This window comes from Passer domesticus, chromosome 13 (assembly GCF_036417665.1).
Source record: "Passer domesticus isolate bPasDom1 chromosome 13, bPasDom1.hap1, whole genome shotgun sequence".
In the NCBI taxonomy this organism is placed as follows: domain Eukaryota; kingdom Metazoa; phylum Chordata; class Aves; order Passeriformes; family Passeridae; genus Passer; species Passer domesticus.
In genome coordinates, this window is record NC_087486.1 from 10,733,749 (window position 1) to 10,752,794 (window position 19,046).

The 19,046-nt window shown below is 47.7% G+C and overlaps 1 long non-coding RNA gene across 1 annotated transcript; it reads left to right on the top strand.

Annotated features, from left to right (window-relative positions):
• The first annotated feature begins 3,330 nt into the window (after nucleotides 1-3,330).
• On the top strand, nucleotides 3,331-17,649 carry LOC135279854 (uncharacterized). Its single transcript, XR_010347022.1, has 4 exons — nucleotides 3,331-3,726; nucleotides 3,850-3,953; nucleotides 11,215-11,307; nucleotides 13,120-17,649. It is a non-coding gene; the product is annotated as an uncharacterized LOC135279854 (long non-coding RNA).
• The last annotated feature ends 1,397 nt before the right edge of the window (nucleotides 17,650-19,046 follow it).

Consider the following 19,046-nt stretch of genomic DNA (forward strand, 5'->3'; position numbering starts at 1 on the left):
TTCACTTCTAGTTCTAGGTGAACTTCTAGTTCAGTTCTAGGTGTTTCATTTCTTGGTTCAGTTCTTCACTTTTCCTTCACTTTTCCTGCATTTTCTCACCTCTTTATGTAGGATTTGCATTTACAAATGCAGCAAGAAGCTGACCAATGTCCCCAGGTCAGAGAATGATACCAACAATCACAGTGTTGTCAGCTTTTCCAAGGAAAAACATCCAAAGCTTGGTGCAGGTTCAGTGTCACTCCTGTTTAGTAGGTTGACAAGCCCTGAGCGGGCAGGTTTAAAATGCAGTGTGTGGTTTGAGGCTACTGCCAAAATTGAGACTCTGGATTTTACAAGCCTCACTGTACATCACAGGACAGCCTTGACATGAACAAATACATGTCAGGATAGTGCATGTAACAGCCAGTGTCCCTTGCCTGAAAACATGACCTGATCTGTTAGGTTTACCACCTTTTTGAAATACCCAGTGCAAACATAAGAGTATGTTGTAAAACATAGTACAAATCGTTTTCTTTGTAAGCCTTATGTTTAGGAACTGGAACAGTGAGAAGCAGATTTTTTTGTGTGTGTGTTGAAGAATGACCTGGTAACTGCAGGAATCTGAGGCAAAACACATTTAGCTGCAACTTCCTTGTAAGGAATTTGCCAATGTAAACAACCATGTCCCATAAGGCTCTTCCTGTAAACAGCTTCAGAAAATACCCTGAAATGTAAAATAAGTGCTTCCTTGAGAGATGATTTAGTCTGGAAATTCCAGTCCTAAAGTGCAGTGTCAATTTAACACCTGATTTAGCTGTAATTTCTTACCCACTGTTTTATCAAAGTATGTGCCTTGAAAGAGAGACATTTTTTCTTGAATATTTAAATATTTTTATGTTTACTGAAGTTCTTTGTGAGGTTTTCTGTTGTTATTGTTGGTTTGGGATTTTTTTTAAATCCAGATTGGGGAATTTCCTGGTTGTGACTAACACTACAAAAATCAATGGCAATCACTTCATGTCAAAAAAAGGTTTTTTCCCTTGCTTATGTTTTGAAAAACATAAAGTTTGAGTCAGAAATGTGGAACATAATTGATATTGCAGACTGGGTTATTTTGTACTTACTGTGTTATCCTACTCTTTTCAAATTCAGTTCTAAGCCAAAGATCTTGTTCTAGTAGGTAACAGGCATCTCCAAAAGGAACTGAGGAAATATTTCAATAAACAAGATACAGATAAAATGACCTGATACAGTAATGAGCAAATCTTAGAGTGGTGTCCATGCTGGCAACAGATAAGATTTGCAGCACAGAGTACCTGCAGAATAGGGAGAAAGGACAGAACTGACCTTTGGAAGAGGAATTGTGATAAACCTGTGAGCTTGTGCTGCAGAGGAAGAAGATGAACAGACTTTGACACTCAGACTGACCTTAACCAGGGAAATGCTGCATGGTTTGGGTGCCTATAACCTGTATCACAGCAGCAATGCATGTTTCAGTTTCCTGGTTAGGGAGGATTCCCTGTTGCCAGAGAACAATCACACTGCCGTATCTTCACCAAGGGAAGTAGCATATGGCCTTGGGGACAAGGATCCAGGATCCTTTCCAGCTCTCAGGCTGACTCCTGTCCTCATCTCAGCCATGTCAGATAATCCTGTGACTTCTGTTTCTTTGCTTGGAAATGCCATTAACTCAAAAGGTACCACACCTACTTGTGATGTTCGTGCTCCACAGTCAGTAATTGTTAGAATCTCTGACTCTCCTGACAGTGAATGTAATGATCCCATCAGCATCATTTAGTGCTTCATCTTCCACCGTGGGGCAACTTTGGCTGACTTGTGACACTGTTTTGTGAAGAGGTGTGAACTTCTCCCTTTGCAAGTGAGCATTTGGGGTGGATGGGTACACAGGGAGGGGGTGCACTGCCGGGGGAGCTGGACTGCAACACCTGTTTCAGTATTTGTGGAATAGAACCTTAGTCCTCGCAGTTATAAATTTTTTTCTTAAAACACAGGATCAGCTTAGGACCATAAAGCCTTAGGTAGACATGCTTTTGGGAGTACCTTAAACCAGTAATGGCTACAGCCTTGTACATAGAAAGATATCGATTTCTTCTAAGAATGTAAATATTCCTAGCTGTACCTACATTGATTCTTACCCTAGTTTTTTTAATAGAGAAATGCCTGTTATTTGTAAAATTACAAATAAAATGTCTGGAATTATCTTTAAAATTATTTTAAATTTTTTTTTTTCATCTTCATGTTTAGAAATATATCCTAGTATCCATTGAAAGGCTCTTGGTATGAAGTTTCATTGTTTAACAGCCAGTCTGAGATCCTTGGACTGTCTGTACCCTGGATCCTTGTGTAAGAGCTCTCTGTGTACATGCAAATAGCAACAGGCCTGCAGTGCCCAGGAGCCCATGAGCCCAGAGCCCAGCAAGAGGAGCTGCAGCACTTGTGCAACGCAGCTGTGCTGCCCAGGATCTGAGCAGAACAAAAGCAGAACGATTACCCTCTTAGAATAAACAGCAGGTCAAGAGACAAGATTCTGCCCCTCTACTCTGCTCTTGTGAGACCCCAGCTGCCATGCTGTGTCCAGCTCTGGGGACCCCAGCATCAGAGGGATGTGGAGCTGCTGGAGCCAGTCCAGAGGAGGCCCTGGAGATGCTCTGAGGGCTGGAGCCCCAGTGCTCTGCGGCCAGGCTGGGAGAGCTGGGGGTGCTCACCTGGAGAAGAGAAGGCTCCAGGGAGACCTGAGAGCCCCTGCCAGGGCCTAAAGGGACTCCAGGAGAGTGGGAGAGGGGATTTGGACAAGGGCATGGAGTGACAGGGTAAGGGGAAATGGCTTCAAACTGTCAAGGACAGGGTTAGATTAGAGATTGAAAAGAAATTCTCAACTGTGGAGGGGCAAGTGCCTACTGGAACAAGTCGCCCAGACAAGCTGTGGCTGGCCTATCTCTGGAAATATTCGAGGTCAGGTTGGAGGGATTAAAACAATCTGATCTAGTGGAAGGTGTCCCTGCCATGGCAGGGGTTGAAATGAGATCAGCTTTAATATCTCTTCTAACCCAAACCAGTCTGTGGTTTCATGTAAAACCCCTGGTGCCTCTAGCAGCCTGTGCGCAGTGGTTTTTCTTACATTTGGGGTCATTCTTCTGAACAGAGTCTTGGAGCAGCATTCCAGAAATTCTTGTTCAGAAACAAATGCTTCTGAGAAAAAAAAAAAAAAATCTCCAAAACCAGAGTCTGCACTGTGCAAAGCCAGTAGTTTCTGGAGATGATGTCCATAACTGCAGGGAGACAGTTTTTCTGTCTCACTTGCACTGTAGATCTTTGAATCCTCACAGCAAGTCTTACCTGTGTCACTTGACTGTTTGCCTGACTTCTAACAAACTACAAGTGTACTGCCTCCTAGGTCAGCTTTACTTCGAGGCAATGTAAATAATGACTGATAAGCAGCAACTGTCCAAGAACACCAGGTAATTGATTACCTGAAGAAAATACCTTAAAAGCCTGCAGTCACTGAGTGAGCATTCCTGGTAGCAGCTGCTGCCTCCTCCTGGAGTGAGCAGCTGTGCAGGAGGGGTATTGCAGACCAGCTGAGGAGGATGTTCCTCGTTCCTGCAAAGCACTTCTGAGAGTCCCAGCTATTCTCCCCTTGGCTGTGTCAGTGCTGGCTTTCTGCTAGAAGTGAGACTTCTTGAAGTATCTTAATTGTGACCATCTGGAGGGTTCTTTGCCCCTGGGGTGAGCCAACTTAATTCTCTTTTGATTTGTTCATTAATTGTTCTTAGCCATAAGAACTCCTCAGCGCTCTGATAGCTTTATCCAAGCCGCCAGAGTTCATGCAGCTCCTGCTCTCAATTGCAGAGAGGGTATTGGTCAGAGGGGGCTCTCCTGTTATGGGACTGCAGCTTTCCCATGAAGAAAGCCTCTCCCACCACTCCAAGTGCCTTCTCGTCAAGTCCCAAGAGGTAAATGACCTTGTGGGAGCTGGGTCTGCCATATCTACAGGGACTCATAAATCGTTCCGGTGGGGAAAGGCCTCTAAAACCATCCAGTCCAACCATTTCCCCAGCAGCACTGCCAAGCCCACCACTAAACCCCGTCCCCAGGTGCCACATCTACACATCTGTTAGAGCCCTCTGGTCCCTCGGTGAGCAGCCTTAGTGCTTCTTCACCTGCTCTACTGCACGTCAGGGGAAGGAAAATCGCGGCCGGGCGCCTGGGGAAGAGATGAGCCCGCAGTGTCAGAGGCGGCCGGGGGAGCCGCTTTGCTCCTTGTGCCCCGGCTCCGGGCCGGTGCCCTGGCCCCCATCCCCTGCTCCCCCAGGCCTCTCCCCGAGGCCGGCCGGCAGCCGAGGCCGCCCCTCCTTCGCCTTGGAAGGGAAAGCGAAAGCGGTGCGGGGCGTCACACGGAGCGGGGCCGGGGCTGGGGGCGGCCCGCGGGCCGTGAGGGGAGCAGAGCGGGCGGTGAGGGGAGCGGGCCGGGAGCGGAGCAGGCCGTGAGGGGAGCAGGCCGGGAGCGGAGCAGGCCGGGGGCTGCGGGCCTCGCAGCGGGGATGGAGCGAGCAGCTGCCGGCCAGTCCCTGCCCGGCCCCTCGGCGCTCCCTTCTCATCCTCCTCCTCCTCCTCCCGGGCTCCGGAGCGGCGCCGCCCGTTCGGGGGTCCCGCACCGCTCCGGTCCCGCACCCCCGGGGGCTGCGTCTCGTGAGCTCCCGGTGAAGCCTCTGGAAGCCTGACCTTCGCATGTGTTTATCTCTCGAAAGTAGTAAGATACTGGCGTAGATGTCCTAGAGAAGCTGTGGGTGCCTGTTCAAGGCCAGGTTGAATGGCGCTTGGAGCAGCTTGGTCTGTTCCTGCCCTTGGCTGGGTGTGGACTGAACGAGATTTAGGGTCCTGGTGACCCACGCCATGCTGTGGTTCTGTGGTTCTCTTCGGGGGTTTCTTTGGTGCAGGTGTTTCCCAGAGTGCTGGGGAGCTGGTCGCTGCTGCCCAATGCTCTGATGCTTCAGTTTATTCCACAAGTTCCTATCTTCAGGTTTTCAGTTGCTGACAATTCTGCCAACTTTAGTTGTTTGAGCTGAAAGTGTTGTGACCTGGGTGACTGCCTCAGCTTGGCTTTCCTTTCTGTGTTCATTTCTTTTCTTCCATCCAAGAGGGAGGCAAGGACTGACCCTTGGCTCTCAGATGGCTGTAGTTCTGCTGACCTTTCCCTGGAGCAGCACTGCCTGCCCAACCTCCTTCTTAACTCCAGCAAGGAATTTATATCTGGGAAGGGGAAACAGATTTTGTAAAGATCTCTTGCCCAAGTATAAGCTGATTTGCAGAAATAATAATAAACTATAAATTTAATTTTTTTCTGTCCTGTCTCAAGGCTATTGATTGTAGCTCTGGTACAGATTGCTGCTGGTGGAGCCAGAGTGTGAAGAAAAGGTCAAGAACCTGAAGGGGGTGAGGCATTAATGTGGCTTTAGCAGACACTGCTGGGATAAGGGGCTAATGCTGAGGTTGGACTAAGACTACACTATAAATTGCTGAGGGTGGAGACCAGTGAGGACAGGGTTCTTTACCTTTGCCTTGGCAGATGAAATTCAGTTTGTTCCTCTAGCAACAGCTGTAATCAATATATAAATGCAAAAGCCAATAACTGTATTGTCGTCTATAACAAGAGGAAACCTGGAGGGGGGTATTTCTAGAAGAGAGATGCAGGAGAGCAGAAGTGGGCTGGGTCTGGCAGAGAAACCGCAGGTGAATTTGACTGAAGAAACAGGCAAAGGAGATGTGAGGCGTCCTCCCTTGAGGGGCAGTTAAGCTGCTGCTAAAAGTGTTCCATGATTTCAGAGGCGTTTGAGTCAGTCCCCTTTGCCTTATAGAGCCTTTGCTTTTATTTTAGCAAAACATGTCGACAATTTACATTGCCCAAGTAAACCTCTCCGAGCTAAAACCGCATCCCTGGAGAAAAGGGAACGCCTTGTGTGGCTTTATTGACTTTCATGGTTGTGGTGAAGAGCCTCAGGGCAGCCTCTCTTCTCTCTTTACCTCTGTCAGCTGATGGGAGGGATACTCTTGGAGAGAAGGTGGTTTCGTGGGTGAGATGTTTTTGTTCTAAGTGAACCCTACCTAAGGAGATTTATACTCTAGTTATACAACTTAAATGGTGCTCATCTCCTATACAATTAACACGGTGATTAAACGGAATAAAGCCCACTTACCTGGCTTTCCTTTACAAACAGCTTATTACAATCATCAGCAAATTAGCATGACTGAAGGGCTGTAAAACCAGTTTTCTCTGAGTGTTACAGGGAAGGGATCACCTTGAATAACATAGCACTGTGTTGAGTGGCTCAGAGGTGGCTGCTGACCCCTGGACATGGCTCCGGCTCCACAGATGAAACAGCTTTTGCCTTTGCACCCTCTGATGGTGGAAGGTGCAGAACAAGAAGATTTGGAGGTGACAAACTTTAAACCTCTGCCTTCTTTTCTCTGGGTTTCCCATAAGAGTTGTTGAAAGGCATTTGTTATATTCTGGCCACCTAAAGCATTTACCTGGTGACCTCCATGTCCTGCAAACTTAGAAAACGTCCTTCCCGGGGACGATTGAAATACTGCTCCTTCCTGGGGAATGTGGGCTGTGAGCCTCGGAAATCAAAGATGCAGGGGTCCTGGGCTCATGTGGCCCAGGCTGCAGAGCCGCGATGCTGAGGGACAGCCTGCACGGTGCTGCCAGCCCGGCCGGTGGGCCTGGGCAGCTGCTAATTACCTGCTTGTCATTAGAGGCAGTGACACCCTGATGGGCCTTTCTGGAAGCATGACATTGATTTTAGCATGGTGTCAATGTGCCTTTAATGTATTCGGCTGTCACTGTCGGTGCCTCTCTGGCAAGGCTTTTCACAAGCCTTGTGAAGTCCTCAGGAGCCCAAATCCAGCTGCCATCCTTTCTTTGCTGAGGGGTGATTAATACTGTCATTGAGGTTAGTGATGATGCAGATGGCTGGAGCTGATAAAGCTGAACTGGCTCTGTGCCCCTGTAAGAGAGGGGTGACTGCAAGCTCCAGGGAAAAAACTGCAGGCAGACGTTATAATTCCAAACGAATTATTTGCATGGGGCAGTGTTCCTTGCCTGGGAGTGCTGCCACCTCTGCCAGCAATGCCAGTGGAGGATGGACCAGTTCCCCCAGCCCTGTTTGCATCTCAGCAATGCCGTGGCTGCTGCTCCCTCCAAGGGAGCTTAACTGAGCAGTGGAGAAACCAGCTGTTTGTTTGTGCTGAGATAATGCAATGGACAAGGGATAAGATACAGAAACTGATTTTTTTATCTGCTCAACCCTTGGAGTTCAGCCTCTGGGAGGAGCCAGAATGGGTACGGAGGAGGAGCCTGGTCAGGGACAGTCCTGCTCCATTTCTCCTCTTCACTACCATACACCAATTTTCTCATCCTGATATTTTTCCCTCCCTTAGAGGAAAGAAAAAGTACAGCCAAAAGCTTTCTTGAGGAGGTCAGTAAGCATGGCAGCAGCCATTCCATTCCGAAAGTTGCTTTTCTGAAACAATAAACAGCATTGCATAAAATAGCGGACACTTCCCATGCAGCTTTGCATCATCTTTTTCTGGACAATAAAATTGTAGTTTGGAACAGCCTGGTGATAAAAAGCATCAATATGGGAGGTGCCTTGGCACATGAAGGAGCTCTGGAGCAGCTGGCTCCAACAGAGCTTTAATTTGTACCAAATGTGCGCTGCAAATAAAAGCAGCTCGTGCTGGGCAGAAATCAAGGCAGTGACTGTCCCCCTGAGCTGGGTACTGGTGGGGCCACACCACAAACCCTGGGTTCAGTTTTGGGCCCCTTGTGACAAGAAAGACATTGAGGGGCTGAAGTGTGTGCAGAGAAGGGCAGCAGAGCTGGGGAAGGGTCTGGAGCACAAGTCTGCTGAGGAGCAACCGAGGGAGCTGGGGGCACACAGCCTGGACAAAAGGGGGCTCGGGAGAGCTTCTCACTCTCCACCACTCCCTGACAGGAGTCAGGAGCCATGGGAGGATCAATCTCTGCTCGCAGAAAACGTGATAGAACAAGAGAAAGGAGCCTCAGACTTGAGCGGGTTTGGGTTGGATATTAGGAAAAATGTCTTCCCAGGAAGGGCTGTCAAGCCCCTGCCCGTGTCCCTGGCACATCCCACGTCCCTCCTGCCACGGAGCCGCCGCCCTTCGCACTGCGGGGTCACAGCTGCTGCTTTCAGGCACTGACACCCCAGGGAGGGTCAGCTGGGAAATTTGATTTTTGCAGATAGGTTTGAGTGGTGAGACATCCCTTCTCTCTCTGAACTACACTCTTTCCTGGTTGGGTGTTGACTAAAGGAGATGGAGAAAAGTCCTGGTTTCACCCTCATGGGGAGGAGCTCTCCCTGTGGCTTCCTCTCCAGGAAGCCCTCAAGATGACCCCCAAGGTTTCCAACTTTCCTCTTTGCTTTTGAGAGAAAAACATTTGCTAAGTGCTTTTCCTCCTGTTCAGCAAATTGCTTAAATTGTTGATTCTCAGCCCATTTTAAATGGGGTTTTGAATTCTGCCCTGGATACAGCATTCAGTGCCTGCTCCAGTGAAGCCAGGCCCGTGACCTTGATTGCAGGAATTGCATCATTAGCTCAGAGTTGGTTTGTTGTTTGAGGAGAATGGAGGGTGCTGTTTCCCAGCATAAACAGAATTGAGACAGTTTTAGGAAAAAAAAGTTTATCTATTTGTTGAAGTACATCTTCCTCTGCAATTTCTTTTGTCTGTTTACCTTTGTTTACAACTAAGAACTTACATGGGAAAAGGGACAAAAAAGACTATGTGAGTATTCAGTGATAGGATATTTCTCTTTTATAGACATCAAACCTGCTTGATAATGTCTGTTCTTTTGCCTTGGAAACATCATGGGAAAAAGAAAAGAAAATCCCTGGTGGCTAACACTATTTTTTGGCAAGTAATACAGGTGGAGTATTGATAAGCTTTTGAGCTGGGAGTTGTGTCTGTAGCTGTTGCTCACTCTGCACTGTGGGCTGTAGAAGTCCTGGTCCTGTGTGTCCCTGTCAAGGCAGAGGTACCCTGTCCCCTTCTCCAGTGCCTTCTTCCCATTAGAGGGCATTTGGGCTGGACTGGAGCATCCAGCTCTTACCCAGCTCTGTGTCTCTTCACTGGGGGCACAGAGCCAGGCTTGCCAGACCACCTCATAAATTCACTCAAACTCAGGGCTGGATGACTTGGCAGACCTTGCAGCTGTGTTTCTGACCCTGGGCATGGCTGGGATGAGTTCTGCCTTCCCAGTGTGCTGTATTGGCCCCACCACTGGAGCCAGACTGGTGCTGCTGCTGCAGGTTGGGTCCTGGTGTCTCTGGGGCTATTTTGAGCCCAGTGAAGGTGAGCCTAAGAGCGTGACTGTATTATGGCCTCAGGCAGGAAGGATTGTAGCTTTCAAGTGAGTTTTTTGTTTGTTCGGGCTTGTAATGTTGACGTATTTGATTTGGACCTATTTGCAAAAGTGTCAGGTTTCCTTCTGGCACTGATGTTTCTAAGGACAGATTGCATTGCAGTGCAGAGACAGCCCTGAGGACTCCAGTCTGTGTTAGCAGAAGCTTTCCTTTGTTAGTGTTGTGTTCTTGGAGGACACACCCTGCTAAGGAAAGAAAAAACAAAGATTAAAAAAATAGGAGCAGTATTCTGCGTTGCTTTTAGTGCTGGTTTGAAGCTGATCAGCAAATGTCAGTTTGGAGAAGGTCTTCTGACAAGGGCCTGGAGTGACAGGACAAGGGGGAAAGGGCTTCAGACTGGGAGAGGGCAGGGTTATATTGAATTTTGGGAAGAAATTCTGCCTTGAAAGGGTAGTGAGGCGCTGGCACAGATTGCTCAGAAAAGCTTTGAAGTTCTGAAGGCCTGGCTGGATGGGGCTTGGAGCAACCTGGTCTGGTGGAAGGTGTCCCTGCCCATGGAGATGGGGTTGGAGCAAGATGAGCTTTAGGATCCCTTCCAACCCAAACCATTCTGTGTTTATGCCACTTTGATGATGATAAAAGCACAGGGAGCTGGCAGGAGGCAGGCAAGCTGATAAAGCTGGGGTTCCTGCAGCTGGGTCATTCCTGCTCCTGAGATCTGGTTGTTACTGCTGCTGCATCTTGAATTGTGTCATCAAATCCTGTAAGCTTTCAGTGTAACTTGGAAAACCTGGCAATAAGGGAAGGAGAAATAACTCAGTGCAGGCAGGTGCTGGAGATGTTTGTGTGTGCCAGTACCACAGCAGGCCAGCAGAACCCCACGCTGTCACTGTCACACAGCTGGGCTGTGAAAGCCTCACCACAGAGGCTGCATTAAGCAAGAAAGGGACACCCTGGGAATAAACCCTGTAGTCTGAAGGAGCAAACCCCACCACAAGGATCAGGGTCACTCTTGAGGAGTGTCCATGATCATTTCAAACCTGGCAGGGTGGGGAGCCAAGTGAAGGGTCACTGTGCCATAAATAGGGAGTTATGATGTGCTGTGTGAACCGTGAGTCATCAGAATGTAAAATATTGCTTCCTGTAGATGAGGGTGAGGTAGCAGAGGCGTGCGGAGCTGAGGGGTGAACAGGATGGGGGGATGGGGGCACTGTTTTGGTGTGGTCTGGGTAAAGAAACAACTCAGCCCAAAGCGAGGTACAAATGTATACCCATGTGCCAGAAAATGGCAAAGCTAAAGTATTTTACTGCTCACAGAAGGCTGCAGCAGTGTTTAACCCACTGAAAGTTAAAAATATCACCAAGGGAGTTTGCCTGAAATGAAAATAATGGCTAGAAGTAAACAGTTTTATCAAAAACTCAGGTTTTCTGCTAAAAATCCCCCAGATTGGCAGGAAAGTTTTGGTTTTTCCTGGTGCTTACTCAAGGAAGTGGGCAGACTGCTTCATAGCTGATTAGTTGCAGCCTAAAAGCAATCATAATTTTGGCTTCGGACTGCATACAAAAAAACCTACTCTGATATCCAGGTATTATAAAATAAATTCATGAAAATTTAAACCATATTGCTAAATTACTTCTGTTCTTAAAGCATGATAAAGCATTGCTAATGGTGATGTATTTGATTTAATGATTATATAACAAGCCTGGCTTGCACTTTGGGTTTGCAGTTGTGTTACAGCCAATGTTTCCTAGAGTTATTTATATAATTCAGCTTTAATTTAGTCTTACTAAATTTAAAACTTTAGTTTAACCCTGTGATAACCATTCCAGTTGCCTTGTGGAGCATCTTCTTCTGTCCCAGACTCCAGTGACAGGAAGAAATGATCCAAGTTCCTCTGACCTTGCCTTCAGTCCACAAAGCAGGTACACAGCAGAACCCAGCAGAATGCTGCTCAGAAACTGCCTTTCTCTGGGGAAGCACCCAAATCCATGCCCTTTTAGCTCTGGAGGGGACAAGTTTGCTCTACACAGAGTTTTTGATGGGCTCTTAGTAAATACGTTGGGTCTGCCCTGCTCCACCCACCTGGGAACTGGCACTGCTGCAAGTGGCCCAGGCAGATAGGAATGATGCCAAGGCTAAATGCCTTCTGGCTGACCCAGGAAGAGTAAAAATGTTGAGTTCAGGATAGAGGGAAACATCTCACAACAGAAGATGTTCCTAAAGCAGCCATTTCTCCTAGCAGCATTGAAATTGCACGGAGCATACTGGGACTGCACATCTTCCTTCTCACATATAGGCTGTCTCTCTCACATATAGGCTGTCCTTCTCACATATAGACTATGACATACAGACTGTCACATTTTTCACTCTCGCAGCTCTGTTGCAAACATCCAGCAGTGGCCCTTGTCAAATAATCTCTAGAACACACAGCCATTGCTTCCCCTTGCCTCACGTAAGTCACACCAAACTCACCGGTGCCTTCTGTATCTGTTCTCCATTGTGTCTCCCATCGTGCTGTCTGGATCTCAGCGCCTAAATGTAAGGGAAATTATTTTCACATAGAGCTGGAAGAAGAATAGGTGGCTGCACCTTGAACTTGGCAGGTGAGCGAGTGGCAGCCGTGCTCCTCTGGCAGCCTGTCCGCTGCACACACCAGCTTCTTGCTCTACAGCTTCATTCTTTGCCTTTTTAACCTGTTGCACATTCTTTCTCCCAGAGCAGAATCATCGTCTACTTCTCACACAGAGCACTCTGCTGGAAGCAGAGAGCTCCTGAGCATTGCTTCTGCCAAAACACACCTGGGCCATGCAGTTTCCTTCTCAGTGCTACGTGCCTCCACATTCTGCCTCTCTTGCTGAAACTTCTCAGCTGTATCTCTCACAGAGAAGTGTGACAGGACAACAAGCTTGCTTGGCACTTGCACCTCAGACTTGAGGAAACTTGTATTTGCAGCACATTCCAGGTGCAGTCTGCTTTCCAACGTGCAAAGTGCCATCAGATCTCCAAGTTCTCTGCATGGTCCTTCTCAGCTTGAAGTACCATGGCACACATTACAGCCTCCCGAGGACTGAAAATCCAGAGAGACACAGGAAAATGTGACAGGACATATATATGAGAAGGAAGGCCTTGTCCCAGTATGCTCTGCACGATTTAAATGCTGTTAGGAGAAATGGCTATGTTAGGAATGTCTTCTGTCATGAGATTTATTTTTCTGTGAGCTGCTTGGACTAGGCAACACTGAAGCTGTGTGAAAGTGATCGTGCTGTGAATATCAGGTTTCTCGGGAAGAGGGAAGGTTAGCAAATGCCTTGTTCCCTGGCAGATCTTGCAGTCTGAACTTCAGCTGGAAATGGATTGACTGTGCTGATGCTACATATGTAGTTGAGAAGGGAAATGTGAGTCAGTAATGTGTTTTGTCTAGTTTACAAACTGCATAAGGACTGTGAAGGCCAGTGCTGGTTTTTTGTTGAAGGACTTTTTTTGCAAGCAGCTTCTGGATGTCTTGAAGGGGTTGGGGTCTGTGAGAGTGGCATGGTACATAGGGCTTGAGAGAAAGTGTGTATTTCCGGGGAGGTGGATGCAGTTCAGTGGGTGTGAGTTACATGTTGAGCAGCTGATGGCACAGAAAAGGCTCTAAAAGGAAGAGGCTGTGCTTCAATTGCCTTTCCTTTTGCAGCCGATAAACTGCTCAGCCAACAATGAAATGATTCCTCTTCCTTCCTCCCTACACGCAGGATCCCATTCAGTCAGTGCCCAAGAGCCAGGATCCACAGCAGAGCTCTTCCACGAACTGCTCCCACACAAACGGGGCCGGGGCAGAAAAGAGCTTGGCTTTGTCCTGGGCACTGTCAGTGCTCATCAAAACAACCACACGATGGTGGTGTCTGCTCGAAAAAGAAGGAAACACACTGAGCATGGCTCAAAAGCACCCGCCCAGGACACAGCCAAGTCGGAAACGGCCCTGCTCTCAAATCAACTGTGTCAGGACAAAAACGTTTGGTGATCTTCCCCTTCCAAGTGCACACTCTTCTTTGCACCCCCCTCAAAGGGCAACACGAACTCCTTTACCCAACAAAGCTTTTCACTCTCGAAGAGTGAAACTTCTAACAAACTTGAGAACATCTGTCAAAAACAGAGCTCACAAAAGTGCCAGCTGAAAAAGCTCTTGCTGCCTACATTTCAACTGCACCCATCAAGCTAGCAGCACACACCCTGCTATCAGCACTTTCCTTCTCAGCTCTAGGTACCATCCTAAGCCTTCAGTCTCACAGTCAGGATCCAAATGGAGCAGCACCAGGGTCTGCTCACACACTAAGGCTAACAGGACAGAAAGTGGAACAGCTTGGTGTCTGCATTCCCACTGACAGTTCAACAGCTCTAACCCAGAGAACTGCCTATTGGGAAAAGTCTTTAAATTCACTAGGCTCACCGAAATGTGCATCCAAACTTGCTTTCTTTGCCAAAGAGAGGAACTAGAAGCCCATCTCAAGAGAAACGGCGTCCCCTCCTCCAAAATACAAAGCTTCCAGTGACTGATCCCATACAAAAGTGCCAGAACACTGTTTACCTGCCCGGGGCACTAGATCAGCTGCACACCAAGCCTCAGTGTAGCTGCTTACCTTGTCCAAAAGAAGTGTGCTTCCAGAATTACAAGAAGGTCACCTCTGAGAAGTGGGAACTACATGCCAAGTTGAATCTTTCAGGAGACAACCTTCCAAAGATGGATACTGACTCCATAATAATACACACTGAAGCAGTGCTTCCACACCAAATATGCCAGGACAGAAAGTTGCTGCTGCTGTTGACCTGCACAATGCAGCTTCTTATCTGCACCTCCAACACTTGGGTTACATGCTTTCCTTCCCATGAAAAAGCATTGCCATTCTCATTCAGGAACTTGGCAAGCAGAAGTTGCATACCACGTCTCCAGTATTGAACATGTCCAACAATGGCTCCTACACAGAAGGAGCCAGGACAGAAATGTTTTGCTGGACTATACCTTCCCATGGTCCCTTGACATCTGCCCTACCAACACTGGCACTATGTCCTTTGCTTCCCAAGGAAAAGCACTCTGAGGCTCCCGGCCATGCCTTGCCTTCAGTACCTTGCCTAGTTTTCCCAGCCTGCCCTGGCTTTGCTTGCCTTGCCTACGTCAGTCTTGCCTCGCCCTACCCAGAGCTTCCTGGCTTTGCTTTGCCTTGCCTACCACTCCTTGCCTTGCCTTCCACGCAGGCAAGGCACTGCAAACCAAGGGCAGGCAACTGTTGGCAAGTCAAGGTACAGGTGGGCAAGGTCAGAGAAGAGGGGAAAGCAGATGGAGTGGTAGGCAGGAGCAGGCCCAGAAGGGGCAAGGCTGGGCACAGGAGGGTAAGCCCACTGAAGGGTAAGACAGACAGAAACAGGAAGGGCTAGGCAAGGCAAGGCCCTGGAGGAAAACAGAAGGCAGGTCAAGGGTGGGGCATTCAAGGGAGTGTGAGGCTAGGGAGGGTTTGCAGGGTAAGGCAAGGAGACTGTTGGGATTCCCAAGGCAAGGCAAATGAGATGTGCCTTCAAGAATTGCTGGCATACAAAAACAGCCAGCCACAAAATGCTCTGTCTGGCCTTGATCCCACATGGGCTGTCTCTAATCTGCACCTAAAGCACCTGGGCCACCTGCTTTCCTGTGTATGCAAAAGAACTGTTATTCTGGTCCCAGAGCCCAAGAGCGAAATTTGGGTTGCCTGTCCAGTATTTAACACATGCAAGTTCTGATCCCACACCAAAAAAGCCCAGAAAGGCAGATCTGGCTGCCTGGGACCTCCCCATGACTTCTTCTCACATGCTTCTGGAGCACTGGGGTTATTGATCAGCCTTGGGAGTCCTCAGGGGAGCAGGCAGGGCAGGACAGGGCTGGGACATACCCAGAGAAATGGGGTCTTGGATTCCAGGTGAGGGAGGAGTGAGCAAAGCAACAGAAGGCAAGGCAGGGGTTCAAAGGCAAGGCAAGACAATCAGTGACTTTGCAAGGAAACAAAAGAAAGAGGTAGGCAAGGCAATTGAGTCTTAGAAGGAGAAGGAAGGAAAAAAAGGGTTGACCTGGACAAGTGGGAAGGGAAGTCAGGTGGAGGATGAGTGAGCAAGTCAATACAAAACAGTGGAGGGAAGGAAGGCTAAGGGAAGGCTACAGACTGCACAGCAAGGCAAAGAAAAGGAAGGGACAGGAAAGGCAAGGAAATGCAAACAAGGTGAAGGCCTGGAGGTAAGGCTCTGGAGGAAAGCAGTAGGCAGGTCAAGGCTGGGGAATGGGTGTGCAAGAGAATGCAAAGCAAGGGAGGATCAGCAGGGCAAGGCAAGGAGACTTGGGGTGCCAAGGCAAGGCAAGTGGCAGGTACATTCAAGGATTGCTGGTACACAAAAGCATCCAGGACAGACTGCTCTGTCTGGCCTTGATCTCACATGGCCATCTCTAATCTGCACTTAAAACACTTGGGCTACCTGCTTTCCCATGTGTGCAAAAGAACTGTCATTCTGGAGCCCAAGGGCAAAATGTGAATTTTGTGTCCAAAATTGGAGACATACAAGGGTGGGTGCCAGAACAAAGCTGCCAGGACAGATGGGTGTGCTTGCACGTGACCTCCTCTGGGCTTCCTCTCAAGTGCTCTTGAAACACTGGAAGTATGTGAAGGCCTTGAGAGTCCTAGGAGGAGCAGGCAGGGAAAGGCAAGTTGAAGAAATTCCACAAAAAGAGGGGTGTTGAATTCTAGGTGGAGGATGGGAACACAAGGAGCTGGATTGGGAGGAAGGGCAAAGGAAGGATATGGATGGGTCAGGAAAGTAAAGTAAAGGAAAGGAATGGTCAGGAATGGTGAGGAAGTGCAAGGCTGGGTAGGAAAGGTGAGGCAATGTAAAGGGAGATAGGCAGCATGGTGGGTGTCTCAGAGGAAAAGTCCATGCATGGCAAGGCCAAGAGAAAAGTGGTACAGAAGTCAAGGTGGGGGATCAAAGTCAAAGTGAGGATCACCAGGATGTCTGGCAGAGTTTCTAGGCTGCAAGGGGCAGGTGAAGACCAGGCCTGGCTTTTGGCTGTGGGACTTATTGCAAGGAAGCAGCTGCTGATGCATTAGAAATTGGATGTTTTATGAATTAGGAAAATAAATCTCATATTCCTATAGGCACAAGTGCATGAATGTATACATTGTATCTTAATTATCTGGTCTTCTGGGGGTGTTAGACTTTTTAAGGAGGTTTTAATCAGGGATCAGTTCTCATGTCAGGGTTTGGGTCTTGACTTAACTATCTGTGGGACTCCATATGGATTTATTATCCTAAAAATAGAGTATTATACCCTAGTCAGATATTATTTTGAGATTGTTTGGCTGCTGCACTGCAAATTAAATGAAGTGTGTTTAAAAGGAATTTAAATAAAACGTGTTTTGGAAAAGGAGAACACCTATTTTAGTATTTAAGTGTCCTCAAAGATGTTGGCAGGAGTAATTTCTCCTTTGCACATGTAAAACATTGGTTCACATATGCCATTATAACATACACTCCTTTCAAGGATATGGTACACATATGCTCTTTTCAAGCTGAGTATTATACTGGGATACAGCAAAAGTCAAATTTAAGATAGTAAACTGGAAGAAACCCTATTTTGTAGTGCATAAAATGCACCTCTGGAATTGTCAGTTCTTCTTTTCTGCAGTGTTACAAATACCTTTATAAAAGGTGTCATGGCTAATGAGCTAAAAAAACACAACCCTAAAAAGAGAAAAAAAAAAGGCAACCAAAAACCCGCTGGCTGTGGTATGTTCATTTCATGTTTGTGGTTAATATTTCCCAGCCTGCTTCAAGGTGAGGGTAAGTTCAGTCATCACACCGCCTCTTGTCAGTCTGCTGATGTTTCTAAATTACTCTGATAAAAGACTGTGAAAAATGAACCTGTGGTAAATTGCATCATCCCTGTTATGTGTGCTCAGATGGGGACACAACACAGAGCCCTCTGTTCAGGTCACACTCAGCACCCCCACAGGGGGCAATCCCAGGTGCTCTGCTGTGATTTACCCAAATGTCCCTGCATTTCCTGCAGCTGTGCTGCTTTCCTCCTCTGCACTACAAATCTGGCATCAGCTCATGGTCGTGAAGGCACCAGATTTCTCTTTGATGGGAGGTAAAAAGATGCTCTGGGTGGAAGCCCTCAGCCACTGAGCACAGGACCCCCAGCAGCTCCCAGTGTCCAGTGGTGTGAGGCTTTGAATGGGGGACTTTGAAGTGTTCCAGGCCAGCTTGGATGGGGCTCTGGATCAGCCTGGTCCAGTGGAAGGTGTTCCTGCCCATGGTGGGCTTTGGAATGAGATGGTCTGTAAGGTCTCTTCCAGCCCAAACCATTCTGTGCTCCTATGAAGCAGCTGCTAGGTGAAAATGTGAGTTAAAAATTGGTACTGAGGAAACACTTGCAATAAAACAGCCTCTCCAAACATGTCTTTAAACGAAGTACATCACCACAAGTTACTGTAGGAAGAAGTGGGGAATACCTGCTTGGCAGAGTTGTTAGAAATTAAACCAAGCCCAGTCTCTGTGGGTGTAGCTGGGTTTGCTGGCTGTTGTGGTGCTGGAGTATGTTTAAGTGGTTTATTTATATGTAAATATGGGAAAGCAGAAACATAAACCCTCCTGTGTATTTGGATATTCTAAAATAAACCCACACAACCACATATTTTGAGGGAGGTAATGCAGATGCTACATCCATATCAAGCAGGATTACCTCTGCTGGCATCCTGCTGGTTTTGCATGAGAGGAGAAATTCTCTCTTAAATAAGAAGTGTCTCATAAATCAGTCTGCACATGATGATGTTTCCATCAGCTCCATACCCTGGGCAATCTGGGAAACCTCTCACTTTCCCACCCATTGTAAAGCAGGAGTGATTGTGCATGAAAGGAGATGCCTGGATGTGAAACCAGCTGAGAAATATCCCAGTTACTTCTCTTTTCCCATCAGATATTGCTTCAGTTCCTGTTTCCTAATACTGCCTCTTTCACCTCCCTAGTTTCTTGTCAAAGATTCCTGAGCCTTGGACAAAGACATACCTGAGCTATTTTGAATGAACCTTTGGAGTTCCTATTGCATTTTGCCTTCAAAAGGGTGTGTATTATCCTTTCTACATAATTTTCCCTTCTTTTATGACTACAAGCAATACAAGCTAGAGTAAGACATTTACACCATGTTATCTGTAGGGCTCTGGCCGCAGTTCTTAAAGGGCTTTTCCACCCTAAATGATGATCCCATGGAAGTGCTGGGTCTGTGGTACATGGCTCCTGAATACTCAGCCAGTCCCACAGCAGCCTGATCACGAGCAAGTGTCCACAAAAGCCCCAAGGTCTTCTGCAGCTATACTTTTCAGAGCTGTAAGGAAAAGGAAATAGGAAGTAAAGCTACTGTAATGCATTTTTTGCATGCTTCAGTGTGGTGCTGTTTGCTTTGTGAAAGTTTTTCTATTTCCATTTGCATTTGAGTGTTGTAACCAGCAGCTGCAGCTCCTCAGCTGAGCTCAGCGCTGGGGTTTTCCATGGTGCAATTGACCCAGGGGCACTTCTCAGTGGCTGCATCCTGCCATCAGCCAGGGCTTTGCAGTGATGTTATTTAGCACAGGGGGAAGGGAAAGGAGCCAATAGATCCATTTATCTG